Source organism: Crocodylus siamensis, chromosome 1, assembly GCF_052110815.1.
Source record: "Crocodylus siamensis isolate JL-2025a chromosome 1, ASM5211081v1, whole genome shotgun sequence".
In the NCBI taxonomy this organism is placed as follows: Eukaryota; Metazoa; Chordata; order Crocodylia; family Crocodylidae; genus Crocodylus; species Crocodylus siamensis.
In genome coordinates this window covers 129973985-129990621 of record NC_143395.1, presented here as the reverse complement: position 1 = coordinate 129990621, position 16637 = coordinate 129973985, and the positions used below count along the sequence as shown (strand labels likewise).

Sequence of the window (16637 nt, the reverse complement as noted above, 5' to 3'; positions counted from 1 at the left end):
GTTGCAGACTCTTAGCCATTTCTATTAAGCCAAAGTTTGTATTCTGCTTTCTAGATCATTAAAAACCTGTAGCAAAATTAACAATATTGTTTTGGTTAATTGTCCTCATCCAGGAAACATTGGCAGCTCCCCTGGGTCACTACAGCAATTTCTTTTATGTTGTAAAATGCTTTCTTCCCCTAAGTGAAAATGCACACAGTTTCATTATGCAGCATTCCAATTCTGCACTGATAAAGGCTACCTGTGGATTTTTTTAATATGGTGCAAAACTGTCATACTTAAAGCAATAGTGTCAGGGGCTCATTTTTATATTTTACTCTCTATTGTTTTGTGATTTACTGTTAGTCACTAGTCAATTTCATTCCCTACCATTCTCGTTCTTTTTCATTAGACAAACAATTTATCATCCGTTTTCTCATGAAGAGGTCAACATAGGTAAGTCTTATTCCATTCCTGGGTTTTTTTAATAATGTGTCACAGTTCTGGGGTGTAAGCACAGTTCTGGTGGATACAGCTTATTAATATGTGCTCTATTTGCTGGCTGGCTGGTTCTGCAGTAGGGATGGACAAATAGACTGATATTTCAATTAAGGCAACATTGAAAGGTCATAGACAAAAAAATATTATGGAATACTTCAATTTAGAAATATTTGTAACACAATATTGAGCCCAATTAAGCAACATAAGCTAGAGCAAATATGTAAGAATGTAGGCATGCATATATACATATAAGAATGTATATATCTATCATTTTTCCTTCTCAGGATAGCCAAGTGCTCTGCAAAGGGGAAAAACTGCTGCTTTTCTTAACAGATGGGATCACTGAAGCAGGAGATGAGGGAAACATTTTCCTTTATCCCATAGTAACTCCAGTGCATGGGGAAAGCAGTCTCATTAGACCTTCTACTTTGCCTCCTGCATGGGGGTGGAATATATGTAGGTCTTTGACAACCCTTCCCATCAGTGCACTAGAGACAGTACAGTTGAGCTAACAGAGGGAGAGGTCATCAACACATTTCAGAAAAGATGACCTTGTGATTAAGGCACTAGATGGGAGCTCAAGATCTGGATTCTCAGTTCTGCCACATACCTCCTGTGCGACCTTAAGTGCCTTCATCCATCTCTCCAGGCCTCAGGTCCCCATTTGAAAAAGAGAGACACTAATCGCCCTTTTCTGTTCCCTTTCACTTGTCTTTAATTGTACTCTATGGGGTAGAGACTCTCTCTTACTATCTGCATTTGCACCTCCTGGGACAGCAAGGAACCAATTTTAGTTTGGTAGCTTCTGTGCCATGGGGGCCAACATTCTTGGCAGGCATGCCACAAAGTAAGCCCCTCGTTCTTCCTAAGTACCACTCCCGTCCGCTTCCCCTGTATGTTCTGCTCTGTTGCTTGCTTCCTGCCTTTCTTCTGCTGTGTTTCCAGCTCCCTCCCTGATCTGCCACGTGCCACACATAGAGGCTGCCCATGCCACTTGTGGCACACATGCTGCAGGCTGGTCACCTCTATTCCATGCATTACTGTTCAAGCTGCACCACTGTGCAGCAAAGAATGCAAGAAACACAGGGCTGGAGAGGAGAGAAGGAATGAGTCTGTGGACTTGTGGTCAGGAAAATAATCTGTAGAAGGAGGCTTGCATTCTGGTCTCTAGTCCAAAGACTGTTTATGTATTTTACATTAAGAAGCCATTGAATAAAACACAGCCACAGCCATTTTGCTTCGTTGTCCTCCTCCTGTGTTTTAAAAGAGAAGGGTGAGCCAAGCTAATGTCTTTGAAAGAAAAGTAGGGAGTGGTCCTTCAGGAGAGGCTTAGCTTTGGCTCTAGACCAGAATGAGGCAGCTGGGAGGCAAGATTGAAAACTAAGTATTCCCCTATGGGCTCTAGGTGCAGCACAGTAACCACAGTGACTTCCTGCTCTGGCTGTTCTGGATCCAATTTTCAGGCACCTAACCCTCTCCCATGACTTGTCTATGGAATACAGGTGTCGTTTCTGAAACACAGCTTGTGGTTTCATCTTGCAAGCCAGGCATCTAAAAGTCAGATGTTGCAATGCTTAACTTATAGGTATGCAAGTCCTTAATTGGGTCTGGCCCTTAATTTTTATATTGATTATATTGATGTTATCTTACCACACAGCATCTGAATTTGCCAACCAGTTAATGACACAAAGATGCCTGCTTTTGTATATAAGAATATAACACCACTTTTGTTACTTATGTTGTAAAGGAACAACCAGCAAAATTACATTTCTTAGGACAACTGGTAATTTTCTTTCTTTCTAATATCTGCATGTAAATATGCAGGCAAAAGCTTAATTTTAGGTTCTGTAGAGTCATGGTTTTTTAGTATAGATACATTAATGAGTTTCAACAGAGCATGAGATAAGCTCCCCAAATATAAAGTCCCTTAAATTGTCACATTTGTGCCATCACTCAGCAGCTAATTCTGTTTTTAATGATCTCCTGAAGATGTAAAAACTATTTTATGTGTGTCAAACATTTGACTGGTATTTAAACTCTTTTTTTCCAAAAGAGTTGGCACTTCATCTACCCTGTAGGTCACCTGTAAATTTTGGTGTGTGGGGGGTGTTTGGTTGCAGAGAGAGCGATCATACTAATCTTTCCTGTTCATTTTAAATAAGTGTGTTTGCGGCAGTCCTGCGCACATGTGTGTGATTAGCCATTGCCACTTTCCTCACTTGTAATATTCAGGCCTCCTTCACATAATAAGAAATGCTAGAAGAAGAGATTAATGACAAATGTGTTTTTCAGTTAGTGGATAATGTCTACATGGGGAGGGGGTTTAGATCCAAATTAAGGATAATTGCAATTAATTCAATGTAATTTAGAAAGTAAAGTCTCACAGAAATTATGGTCAGTTAATGATCAGTACAATATGCCTTGCAGAGGGGCTGTTGACTGAAAAGCAATTAATTCAATGTTTCAATGTCATTTATCTCAGTTTCCTCAAGGCAAACTGATCAAGGAACTCCAATGGCACTCATTGTCAAGAAACATGACAAGTTAGGGATTCTTTGATGACTCTACCTTGCTTGGGTAGACTTACTGCTAAAATTTTTACTCTGAGGATTAAGCATCTGTTCTTGAGCTGGTAAGTGTTTGTAGAATCAAACCCTAACCCGCCTGTGTTGCTAAGAAATTTCCTATAAATAGTATTCTAACATGCTTTTTATCAATATTTTGGGACATTTTTAATGGTACCAATTACAACTATGTGAATGGTGCTGTTCATTCAATGTTTACATGAGGCTATATATGTGAAATTTACCTGTGTGTAGCTCAAGACCTGATTTAAACCTTCAAACCTAGATCCAGTCATACATGAGCATTGTGGTAGAGCTGTTTATTAAAAGATGGTTGCATTGCTTAAAGCTTTTTGAGATTTCAAAGAACTTCTCACTCTATTAAAAGATGAAAGAGAGAGAGAGCCTCTAATCCCTAAAAACAAATATTGTGACAATGAAGGCACTTACCTTGAATCTAAAATTAGCCTGGTTCAAATCTCTGCTTTGCCTAATTCATGCCCTAGGGACTTTAATCCACATCACCCCCAGCCCAGGTGAATACCCTGACCCCAGGTTACTGGTTATTCTGGGATGATCCTTTCTCAGACCTTACTGTTAGAATGCTCTACTTCGTATACATAATTAACTTTTCATTGGTACCCAGGAAACTGAATTTGAAATCCTCATTCAAGTAAAATTGAAATTCACATCTTGGTGTCCCACAGCCAAGATAAATACCCTAGCTGCCGTGCTGTTGGCTTTTCTGGGAAAGATTATCTCTCTCTTTTTTTGAAAAGCTTTCCCAAATGAAATCAAAGAAGAATCAGAGCTAATATTTCACAAGTCAACTGATTTTTTTCTAGCCCTTTATTGTAAAGATTGATAAACCAGACTACCGAAGTCTGTACAGCAAAATGCAAGAAATTACAGCCATAGTAACTGACGATAGCATACAAAATTATATTTCAGGTGAAGAAAAATAGCGTTGAGTTACACGGAGAAAAGCTGACTCTTTGCTGTATAAACAACTGGTTTCTCTTTTAAATTGTCTGTTCTTCCAGCTGATATATAGGAATCAAGGGATATTTTCTCTTTCAGAACCTTAGAGCAATTTTATTAGTGGAGAGTCTACTGTGTGCCACCGCGTACCATCTAAAACATGTGGAAACTATCTACACTTCATCAATATGATAATAGCATGTTGTCCTTGGAGCCATTCCAGTATCAGACAAATGGTGGGCAGCAAATGGTTACCATCATGCTATTTCTGCTCTTACAGAAAACTGCAATTTCCAACCAATTCAAAATTGTCCAAAATTTAATTTATTTGTTTCAAGAGTCAGTACATTCAATAGACTTCTATATTATTATATTTACTATCTTATCAGCTATCCTGACTCAGGAAAACAGCACCAGTTTCCTACATGCCAGAGAGAATCCAAATATTGTTATATTTAAATGTTTTGTTAAAATGAAATATTACACTGGAGTTTAGTGTTAACTGGAAATTTATATAGGGTGGCTTTAGAAACCTTATCCTTAAAGTAAAATATAGATAAACTGCTTTAATGCTGAACAAAAATGTTTGCATTTGTACGTAAGGTTGATCTGATATAAACAATTGAGCCACATAAATAGTATGATGAGGATACATTAATTAATTTTGCTGATTTGCTCAAATATTATAGTGAAGGGCCAGGTTTTTACATAGACAGAAAACTCTTTTCTAGGCAAGGATGTTAGTTTGAATTGTTTGATCAAAGAACACTTTTCATCTGCATAAAAAAGGAATATACTGTGCCATCCTGTACATAAATTCTCTGCATTTCAGACCCAAAGTTCACAGATCTGCTTGAAATAATTTTGAATTCATTTAAGTCTCATTAGGTTTTTTAATGCAGTAGGTTCCCGATCACTCTTAAAACTTTTTACTCACTTTGCTGTCAGGTGCTGTCTGTTTTTCTAAATGATATTTGCATAACACTTTTGTTGAAACCTTGAAGGTACAGGGTGGACTGTTATAAGAATGCATTTCATTCATCCAATGCAAATTGGATGCTTATCTTGCTGGGAACCTATGACCCCAGCTGACTTCCTGCCCTTTGGGCAGGGGGCTGGACTCGATGATCTTCCGATGTCCCTTCCAGCTCTAATGTCTATGAAGTCTATTTCTATTTATTATTCTACTCTCATATTTCAGTGAAAGATCAATGCAACATTTGGTTTGGGATTGGGTATGATTTAATTTTAAGGTTCTTATTGCTTACTAAATTGAAAAGAGCATGTGATTTATGTAGTAAAGAGATAACAATATTTTTAAAGATGTTATCTGAATAGCTTGAAAAGAGTGTTTCAAAAACCTGGAGAAAAGTGGTGACACCTCTTGTTCTGGTTCTTAAGAACATATGAATCAGCAGATGTTGTGCAATGTTGATGCTCATAATTTAGGGACTTCTAAAAAGTATGTAGCAAGAGGAATAATGGGTAAAGATATAGGTGTACAAGCATACCTCGTTTTATTGTTCTTCACTTTATTGCGCTTCGCAGATATTGCATTTTTTACAAGTTGAAGGTTTGTGGCAACCCTGCGTCCAGCAAGTCTATCGGCGCCATTTTTCCAGCAGCATTTGCTCACTTCGCATTTTTTAGCAATAAAGTATTTTTTAATTAAGGTATGTACATTGTTTTTTTAGACTTAATGCTATTGCACACTTAATAGACTACAGTATAGTGTAAACGTAACTTTTTATATGCACTGGGAAACCAAAAAATTCGTGTGACTCGCTTTATTGCGATATTCGCTTTATTGCGGAGGTCTGGAACCGAACCCGCAATATCTCCGAGGTATGCCTGTATTTGTGGAGCAGAATGTACATGTGATCATAATGTATGCCATGGCTTAGTATCGTAGAAAAATCAAGTTGGAAGGGACCTCATAAGATCAGTTAGTCCAGCCCCATGCTCAAAACAGGATCATCCCTGACCAAACAAGCCCAGTCAAGTGTCTGTCTAACCTGCTTTTAAAAGTTTCCAGGGATGTAGATTCCACAACTTCTCTACGTAGCCTGTTCCAATGCCTGACTACCCTCATAGTCTGGAAGTTGTTCTAATCTCCAACCGAAATTTTCCCTGCTGCAGCTTGAAGCCATTGCTCTTAGTTCTGTCCCCTGCACCCACAGAAACCACCCCCCGCACCTCCATCCTCTTTATAATGACCCTTCAGGTAGTTGAAGACTGTAATCAACTTGTCCCTCAGTCTTCTCTTTTTCAGGCTAAATAATTGGCCTTTCCTTATAAAGTCTTGCCTCCCAGGCCCTTAATCATTTTTGTTGACTTGTGCTGGACTCATTCCAAACTGTCCATATCTTTGTTGAAGTGTAGGACCCAAAACTGGGCATCATACTCCAGATGGGGTCTCACCAATGCCAAACAAAATAGAGTCACTTTTCCTTGATTTGCAAGCAACACTCCTGTTACTACAACCCAGGATGCTGTTAGCTTTTTTTTGCAGAAGAACTCATGGGCTCACATTCAGCTTACAGGCTTGAAACACAAGAGTCATAATTTTCAAGTATTACTTTCATAAACATAGATTTTGGCCACTAAATCAAGCCATCCTGATTGTCAGAGGATACATCCATGGGAATTATGACAATATGAACGTTTGTTTAGGTGTTTGCTTTAGACACCATGAATGAAACTCATCCTTGACCAAATGACCTGAATGTATTGGACCACTTAAATCACAGTCCAAAACAAGGCTTCAGTAGTATATAGCTCTGGACAGATTGTTGCTTCATAGGATCAGTTTCACTGTATCCATAGTAAATATTGCTACAGCATGTACCTGGTGCCATTTCAAAATGGAAGGTAATTTACTTGAGGCTTCACAACATAGTACAAAGTTTACTTACCTTCACAATTTATTTTCCAGCCTTTGCTTGATATTCATGTAAACTTTCTGCCAAGACAGTAACAAGGGTTGGGTTGAATTTTAGGGCTAGGGACAGACATTCAAAAAGCCCAAGGAAGAATTGATTCAAACTTTGTGGTTAGTCTAACCTAGCTAGGCTAAATCAGTTTGTAATCCAGACAGACATCCCAGAAATGCAGGCACATGGCTGCAGTGGCTCAGGCTAGAAGCCTTCTTTTGCTTCCACAGGGTAGAGCTGAAGGAGGCATAGCCAGGCCCTGGCAAGACACTCTGATTATTTCCCCCCCCCCCCCCCCCGCCCCCCTCCATCCTGAGCTGCCCAGCAGGGAAAGTTTATCACCCTTAATTCAGTGTTTATCAACTAAGAAAACAATACCTCTCTCCATTAATTAATGGAGCTCTTCTTAAACAGCTCTTCCAAGAAGAAAGGACATTAAGCTACCCGTTGATTAGCTCCAAAAAGCCTGTCTGCCTCTATCGTCTCCCACAGCACAGACCTTAGCCAGCAAATCTGTGCTAAGCTCCAGCCAGGGAGCAGAGGGGAGGGGCCAGCCCAGCCCAGAGAGCATGCTGGGATGCTGGGGGTGTCTGGTTTAACCAGCAAGGGATCTGGGACAGACATTGCATAAACCAGTTTGCAACCATTTGCAAACTGGTTTATGTACACTGAACATCTGTTCTGTTACAAATTTAAACCAGTTTCTGATCACTGAAACCAGTTTATGTGTAATATTTGTCTGTAGTCTAGAGGTTTTATGCCACTTCTCATAATGTAATTACCTTTCCATTTAGTTCAAGCCTCCACCCAGAAACCTGGAAAAATAAATTTGTACTGGGTATTCTAATGTGACCAACTTCCCCACTCACGAGCTAAAATAGGATTTATTACAAGTATTCACCATAAGGAAAAATGTAGTATTATCCCTTAAATGTAGCTTAAACCAGATCATAGTCACAGGCAAACCAACCTAGGAAGCTGCCACTTGAGAGCTACCACCATCTGCCAGGTTCAAGGATTTTTTTCATCTCTTTCTAGTGTAGTGATTCTTAGGGTTTCACCTAAACCCATGATAGAGTCCTGTGCTCAGAAACACTTTTATTTTGATAAAATTGATTAAAAGCATCCAGGGAATGACTTCTGTGTGGAATTACTCTACTCTTCCCATACATACCTCCTTTCTATAAAACTAAGGGCCACCCCACTGCATACCTCTTCACAGCTTAAAGTGAGGGCTGACCTTTCAATGACTTTTGTATAACTGTGCATTACCAACATTTACAGACCTACAAACATTTTGGAAGCAAAAGCCAGTTGTGAGGGTTTAGCTAAGACATAGGTGGCCAGGCCTGCAGGTAGACCCCTAGGAGCAACTTTGGAGTCAGCAAGGTAGGAGTGCAGATTACCAAAGTGTTGGGCCAGAATCTAGGTAAAAGGGCTGAGGACAGAGGGACCAAGTTTCAGGAGAATTGAGAGATAAAATCCAAGAAGTGTAATCCAAGAAGTGAGCCAAGGTCAGAAACCAACGGTCAGAGAGCCATGATTCAGGGGAGGTCCAAGGTCAGAGTTAGGGACAGCCAAAGCGCAGTGGTGGGAACCACCCACCCACACCCCTGGATAAGCCACCAGGCTCCAACTGTCCTACGACCCGGCCTGGCCGGAGCTCCATTCACGGTGAATGGGGCCCTGGCCAGGCCAGGTCATGGGACAATCTGCACAGTACAGCAGGGAATGAGGCAGGGGCAAGAGTGAATGATTTGCCCTGCCCCTACCCTACTGTCTCCTGCACTTGGGGGCCTCAATCTGTGGGGGTGTCACTCCCCCCTCCCCAAGCCCAGGGTGATAAAGTAAGAAGATTAAAAGAAACTTACCTGCCTGTGTATGGCTAGGCTGGCTGCAAATGCACAGGGTATCTGAGTGTGCCTGTTCCTCCCCCGCTGCTGCAACAGCCCTTGGCTAGGCTACCCTAAGTCTATGCCTGCTGCTGCCCTCCATTTAGGGGGGATGACCCCCGTTAGCCTCCTGAGCACCTCTGAGGTGTTTTAGTTCAAAAGCATGCTGCCACCATTTTCTCGGTACTAACGCACATTTTGCCACCTCAACAACTGTAAGCGTCACAGTGCTGGGAACTTTTCAAAGCTCCTGGCGCTGCAGCACATACACATGTAAAAATTAGGACTGTGTGAAATGGCACCATTTCATTCTGACTTCCATTTTGACCTTTCGATGGGACAGTGTTTTGTTTCAAGTTTCATTTCATATCCAAGTACTGTTTCATTTTGTTTTATTGAAACTGTTTCTCTGTTTCGACATTTCACCCAATAGGCTATAATGGGGAAGCACAAAACTTCCTATAACTTTGTCATTTCTTGGCAGATTTGGATGAAATCAGCATGTGTGGTAGCCCCTGCTGCAGCCACAAAGCCTGCCAAGTTTCAAGGAGGTAGGTACAGGGGTTTCTGGGAAACTGTACCTGAAACTGCTGACAAGCAGAACTCATGACGTGTGACTTTGTGTGTGTCAAGGTACAGTGGGATGAAAACTGCAGGGATGGTAGCCCTTGCTGAAGCCATGAAGCCTGCCAAGCTTGAAGCAGATCGGCGCATGGGTTTCTGGAAAATGCACCTAAACCTGCTGACAAGCAAAACTTGTGACATTTGGCTCTGTGTGTGTGTTAAGGCACAACTGTTTTTCCGTCCCTCCCCCAGAGCACTGGGATTGGAAGGGACCTCAGGGAATGATCACAGTCACTGGCCAGCTACACAGTCAGTGTCAGAGCAGTCCCACACCCCTCTTCCCCTTTCCTCTCCTTAGCTTCTGTTTCCCCACAAGCAAGCCCAGCTTCAAAACATGAAATGTTTTGAAAATTTTGTAATGTTTTGACTGCCCTCATTTCATTTTGAGGCTGTTTCAAAGCCTTTTGTTTCATTTTGATTTCACTGTTTCAAGCTTGAAACAAGTCAAAACAGTTTTGAAGTGAAACACCTGGCGAAATTTCACACAGCCCTAATAAAAATGCGCTAAGACCACAAACTGTGAAAACAGATACAAGTAGTCCCTCAAACTTGCATAATAATGAGGGTATGCAAATGAAGACTACATAAAAATATTATTATAGAATGTAACAATAGTAAAATGTGTAAAATATTATCAGGGTTTCGTGCATTTAAGATATATAAACAACTACCATGTTTACCTGAATCCAAGATGACCCTGAATCTAACCTGACCCCCAATAATTAGATTTTAGACATGGAAAATGATGGAGAGTCTTAAGTTAATTCCCCCCACCCCCAACCATTGCCACAGGGAAAGTAGTGGCAGAAGGAAAGCAGCATCTGGGGGAGTAGGCAGCCTTCCTCACACCCCTTGTTTTTCACTTGCCTCCCATCACCACCTGCCCCCCCAGTGCCTTCTCCTTCCTGCTATTTGTTCCCCTGTGCTGTTCCCCTTCCCCCCCCCAATCTTACCATTGCAGCTGCTTTGGCTCTGTCTCCACCAGGAGCATGGAGAACTTGGTTTGCCCAGGCAATGCAGACAGCTCTGGCTCCAGGATCCAACCTGGTATAGGTCAGGGCTTGAGCCTCAGCAACTCCCCGATCTGCTCCACACACCCCTTCCTCGAACTCCCCTAAGTTAAGTGCATCCCTTTCCCTGTGCTTGCCCTGCACCGTGTGTCCCTTTTGCCATGTCCTTTCCCCATGCTCCCTTCACCCCACACATCTCTTCCCCCAATCTCCCCTCAGTACCACATGCCCTTTCCCCTGCAGTCTTTCCAGAACTATATGTCCTCCTCTGCACACCCCCTTCCCTATGCTTCCCTTTCCCCACACCCTTTCCCCACTCTCCACATGTCCCTTTCCCCACACCCTTTCCCTGATCTCCACATGTCCCTTTCCCCACACCCTTTGCCTGTGCTTCCCTTGCTCCCTGAGTCCCTTCCCCCATACTACTCCCCTACCCTTTCCTCTGTGCTCTCTTTGTACAATACACCCTTTCCCTCTGCTCCCCCTGTACTACATGCCCCCTTCCCTGTGTCCCGCCTGCCCATTGTGTGGCCCCTTCCCCTGCACTCTTGCACTCTTGCACTCTGTGCCACCTTCCCTTATACACCCTCACTCCACTCACCCCCTACCTGCATTATACAGAGACTGTTAAGCTTAAAAGTGTTCTTTATTGGAAACGGGTTAAAATTTTTGGCTAATATTAAACTGCACTTCACAATCCTTATAAACTTATACAAATATTAAGAATATCTAACAATGAACTGCCTAGTGTCATTTGTCATGGAATGTCATGCTACTCATAAAAATGTTAGGAGGTCACACTTTATTTACTGTTTTCATAGTAGAATGCCACATTTTATTATGTAACCACATTCAAAAAGCCACCCACTGCACTACTGAAAACAAGAAATCAAATACAGGAAGCAAATCAAGAAGTTATATAGGATGTAATTACAGTACACATTGTGAAAAAGGATATGAATCCTGTTGGAAATTCATTAAAAGAGCCTTTCCATTTGCTGAGACCTTTCAGTATTTATGTTCTAAAACCAGTGGTTGAATAAGTATAGTTTTCTTATTGTATTTGTTGGTTTTGGTTAAAACATAAAACTGGATGCTCCAACTGCAAAGGAAAGGTGATGACTTGAGAACCTTTACAGAGTCCAACTAAATTAGAATAAGTGGACAGCATCTTTAAGTATTAAACTTCACCCTTCTCACCTCTGGAATATGAACTAAGGTGTTACAAGAACACTAACCTCATGGAAAACTACCAGTCTCAGTTTGAGAAACACAACTCTAAATCCCTTGCTATTTCTGGTTTCTCCCTCTGTTGACTTGGGAGGATGAAGGGAAGAGAAGGCAGCATTTTAGTCCAACAGCAGTAGAAAAGTCAGTCATTGAGGTATTTACATATAAAGAAAATTCTCACCTGCAAGTGAAACTGCCATTTAGCACGAGGATAAAGGCAGTGATCCAAAGATTTGAGCACCACAGAATCAAAGATTAAATAAAGTCAATATAGATCTACAGTGGTGATGGAGTGTTAGGTAGAACCCCAGAAATTTAGGGAGTTATTGCTAGTCACAGTAGGTGTGTCTACATGTTCAGTAATATGCTGTAGTTACTGTGCATTACATTTAGTACTTATATAATCAAGTACTACATTAATGCACAGTAACCAGTGTTACTCCACAGTAGCACTGGTGCACAGTACACTATTGTGATTGTGCAGTAGCCTAATAATACTGCACAGTAGCATATTAGTACTGTTTGTGCTGTCATGCACTACTGCACAATATTATTAAGCTACTGCACAGTTAGCATCTCATGTAGATGCTCCGTATCATGTTGTGATCCACATATTACATGCCTTGGGAAACCTACCATTGTAAATGGCAACCACATAAGAAAACCTGTGAGATGTAGAACAAAGAAAGGTCAGTAGGGACCCAAGATTGACATACATATTTACCAGTGACTATGAAGGCAGAAGAAGCATAGGAAGTCCTTAAGAGCAGCTATGCTCTTATAAATGAAGAAGGGGGAGAGGGTTCCAGGAGACCGTAATTTAACGAATAAAAGCTAAGCTAAAAGATACTGGGAAGCTAGTGGGAAAGATCCTGAGAAACTGGACCCTCCAGCTCTTCCTTAGCCTGATAGTAGAGTAATTTGGGAGGAGAAGAAAAGAAAATATTCTTAGGTTAAATTTTTTGTTACTACAGAGACCCATTTTGATTTATATTTGCCTATGGGGAAATATTATCTATGTTTAAAATATCTGTGTTCTAAAGCTAATGCTAAGCAGAACAAGAGTGCTTCCTCCCTTTCATATGGATGGCAGTTAATAATGGATACCACAGTGTTATAGGAAGCTAATATGGAAGAAAGGTTTGCAACCACATCTGTCGGAGTATGTTGCGTTATTGCTGACGAGAGGATATGGTATTCATTGGTCTGTATAAATACTAAATTAAAGTGGTTTGCAGCCTTGCCAATTTGAGTGCAGTTAACAGAAGAGTGTTTGAGTATGAATACCATTTAATAAAGCACTAAAATTAGGATTAAGCAGTGTTACAAGGACAGCCGGATTTTCTCAGACCCCTGCTGGTAAAAGGAAAAATGGCAAGTGATACAAAGCCAATTGCTTTAACAATTCAGCACAGTAGAGGAGGCTTAGACCTATTGTTAATTGTATTAGCCTACAAAGGATTCCAAGATTAATTAGAAATAAGGGCCAGAAGATGAACTGGTGGTTCTCAAGGGAAGCTTTAGTATATATTATCTTTGAATGATATAATTTGCGTTAAACTCTTTAACTTGTAACAAGTAGGTACACTTACCTGTATGTAACCCTCTTTTGTCTTAGTTTTAAATTTTTGCACAAATTATTAATCTTTTTCTAAATGTGAAACTGTCTCCTGAAGACCTGAAGAGACAAAAGCAGAATAATTTTGAGTATTCTAATTTAAGAGGTGGGTATTTTATGATAGTACCTAGATCAAACTAGATTTTGCCTCAAATCAAGAATAAAACTACTTCTTTTTGACTGAAGTCAGGTAGGATTCCTCTGTTCAGCATGTGTTCACTCTCTTCCTGGGGTTAAGCTTTAGTGAAAAGTGAAGTGGTACCTGATTAAAAAGTGGGATGAGCTACCATCAGTAGCTTCCAAATGGAAAATTAGAATGCAAGCCTGGAGCATTTGATGTCTGAATATAAGCTGGATAGCATTGGGGTGATCTGCAGTCCTAGTAAATGAGACCTATTTTGGTCTCAAGGACTACCTGGCAGTTTTATAATAAAGGGTGTTTTCCAGCTGTTTCATGATATACTTGATTACAGCATGGAAGCATGAAGGATCAAAAAGAGATCATCCTTCTATCCTTGTTCCTCCTAGAGAGCCTTTGAAAGCATTCCTCCCAATATGTATATGGCTGCTTTGTACCACTGTACCTGTAAGTGGCATCCTTAAAAAAACCTATCATGCTCCCTTTTAAAAAAACGTGTTAAACATAAAAGTAAAGAACCCTGGAATACATATTGATAAGTAAAAGAAAGCACAAAAGTACCTCTCAGGCAGTGTTAAAAAAAGAAACTGTTAGATCTGTTTCTTTCATCCAAGCTCCCATTGAAATGACTGAGAAACCTTTTCATTTGTGTCAATGCAAATATGTGACTGTCATATTTTAATATTGAACAGCAGGTATTATTTTCCTTGGTGCCAAGAAGAGCTGGGTGTACTTTACTTCTGAGCAGTAGTACTACTGCAGTAACAAAGTAACAGCAGGAAAATTCAACAAAGACAGTAACCTATAAGGGCCAGATTCATCCTCTCTTCCTTACATTCAGTAATACCATGCCTTCCTTTTGGTCACAATAGAGCTACCTGTGGAATAAAAAACTAGTTATCATGAACATGGAGTATCTGGCCTGATATTTTCGATCTGGTGCAATGTGCGGATAGTCAAACCAACTCAGAGTACACAAAAGCTTTTGCCCATTTGAAATAATCACTTTTCAGGTTTGAGCAACTCTGTGTTTTCTAGTTTCCAGCCAGAAATTAAACAAATATTGTCCACATACCCTGAGATATTGGTTTGTTGTTGTTTATACCCTAAACAGAAGTTAGAGATGCTGGACTTCTTAGAGCCTGTTCCTATACCCCTTGAGCTCAGTAAGGACCCCTTGCATAGGTTTCAGTGGGTATTGAATTAGTCCCTTACAACCAAAACCTAGTTGTCTAAGATTTCTAGTTTTGCAGACTCAGAGTGTTTAGTTAGTTTAAATAAGCCAGTGTTATTGAACACTTGTCACAACTGAGCCTCCTTAGCCACGTAAAATTTGCTACATGGCTTTTATTAAAATAGATTTAGTATATGGAATGGGTATATGGAAACACTTAGTCCTTGGACTAAAGAGGAGCAATAGGCAGTTGACCTTTCCCATTTCTCTTAAACAGAAGGAGACCCCTTCTTGGTATCAACTCAGAAGGAATAGCTCTTCCTGCAATACTCCTCCCTTCCTGCAGTGGAGCAGTGAGAGCTTTGCCTCCTGATGCACCATGAGTTTTGGTTAGGATATTAGCCCTTCAATGCTGTTCAGATGACTATGTAAAATGAAGTGGGAGTTTGTTAGAAATAGGCCTGAACCAAAACTGTTCAGTGAGTGCATGTATTCAGTTGGTGTTTCTCTTTCTCTCCCCAACTTGGCTTTTTTAAACATGTGAAATATTTTGCAGCAGATGAAATACCACAGTGAACATGAATAAAATGTGTGAAATCTTAATTAACAGAATAATTACACAGTGAAGACCAGATCCAGGCTGTGGGACTCTGTGGCAGTAAGATCAGGCCCTTTGAAGTTTGACTCTAAATATTTAGCTAGTGGAAAAGCCATTAGTCATAAAAGAAACTGCCATCTGCTGTGAAGAAACCTGGAAAGAGTTAATCAGGTTCCTAACTTCAAAGAACACAATATGCCTTAAAATATCCCTCTTTTGGTTTTTCAGTCATACTAAAACTGAATATCTGATTCTCTATCAGCTACCTCCAGAAGGGGAACTGAATCCTGAATAGGTGTATGTCAGAATAGGCCTGTTTTTGTGCTAATTTATACCCACTGAGGAACTGGCAGGTACTCACTGTCCCAGTGCATCTGATAGCTCCTTCTGCAATACAAAAATTGGGCTTAATTCTGTATCAGCCTCCCCTTTTATGCAGACTGAGTAACAAAAGAATTCCTGACCCATTAAATAAATTCTTTTTTTTCTTGTACGTTGAATCCATATTCCTTCCTGCGAATTTATACACTGACTAGCCTTGTCATTTTCCTATATACCATCAATTTTCCATGGAAAAGTTTAAAGAATCACACTTTTGATGGTTTTTCCTGGATGTTTTGTTGGAAACATGTTGTACCCTCATTTTATTCTTATCAGTGACAAATTGTGTCAGGCTAGAAATGTATCATCTTTGCATCATTCTGTCTAGTTTCTTTATTTTTTTTTAATTTATGTCAGCTGGACATGATTAAATCTTGGGTAGTAATTTAAAAATAAATGAGTTTAGATATTAGCTGCAGCACTTTTTGAAAAAAGCAAATTGTGGGGTATAAATCAGCTTTTCTTTTTTTTTATTCTTAGTTCCTTTGACTTTACATATGGGGCAATATTTAGGCCAGGTTGTTGAAGCAAATTTTAGAGAGTGATTATCTTCTCATTGAAATGCTCTCTATTATGCCTATTTGTTTGATGTGTTTTCTTTGCACGTTATACTTCTGACGGCTTTTGGGAAAAATAATCATTATACGTCACCCATACTATTTTTTTTAATCTCCAGAAGATTAAGTATGTTTATTTTAAACCCCTTTTGATAGTGTCTTCACAGACTCAGCTATTTTATAAAATTGGAAATAATGAATCAGGGAGATGCAATTTTGATAATGCCATTTACACAACTCCTATGAGACCAGCTAGCAAAATAACAGGAGATATGTAAGTATCTGACATACATACAGTGAGAATGGGGAAAATATTGTAATTGCATGTAGGTTATGAAGTGCTTAGAAAGATACAGTCAGCAAAAGAGCAGTTCATTTAATGAATCACATTCTTCAGGGACTGGCTGACTCGGGGGACTGGTAATGGGATATGGAATGGAGCCTTTCATCTCTGGG

The 16637-nt window shown here is 40.2% G+C and overlaps 1 long non-coding RNA gene across 1 annotated transcript; it reads left to right on the top strand.

The window, feature by feature from the left end:
- Positions 1-390: 390 nt before the first annotated feature.
- LOC149873325 (uncharacterized) lies at positions 391-9398 on the top strand. Its single transcript, XR_016439854.1, has 4 exons — positions 391-435; positions 2963-3112; positions 5574-5698; positions 9335-9398. It is a non-coding gene; the product is annotated as an uncharacterized LOC149873325 (long non-coding RNA).
- The last annotated feature ends 7239 nt before the right edge of the window (positions 9399-16637 follow it).